The sequence below is a fragment of the Cynoglossus semilaevis genome, chromosome 1, assembly GCF_000523025.1.
Source record: "Cynoglossus semilaevis isolate Cse_v1.0 chromosome 1, Cse_v1.0, whole genome shotgun sequence".
Classification (NCBI taxonomy): domain Eukaryota; kingdom Metazoa; phylum Chordata; class Actinopteri; order Pleuronectiformes; family Cynoglossidae; genus Cynoglossus; species Cynoglossus semilaevis.
This window is the reverse complement of record NC_024307.1, coordinates 29679010-29679293: the sequence shown is the minus strand read 5'-3', so window position 1 is coordinate 29679293 and position 284 is coordinate 29679010.

Genomic DNA, 284 nt, shown 5'->3' with positions numbered 1-284 from the left:
TCAGTCAACTCAAGTAGAAAAGAGTGTGTGACAGTAATCCAGCATACACCCTATAACCAAATGAACTAAATGGAATTTAAACATCAGGAATTTAATTTTTTAAAGATTCTCATCACTTTGTGACAATAAGTCAGAATGACAAAGGCCTATACAGACAAAACAACTGGACCAGTGTTCCCTGGGACTGGGATATGAATTGAGCTTTTTCTTTTCATAACAAGTTTACAATGTTATTTCGAAATAAGTGTCCAGTGCCAGTCTAGTTCATAAGAATTTAGAAGATG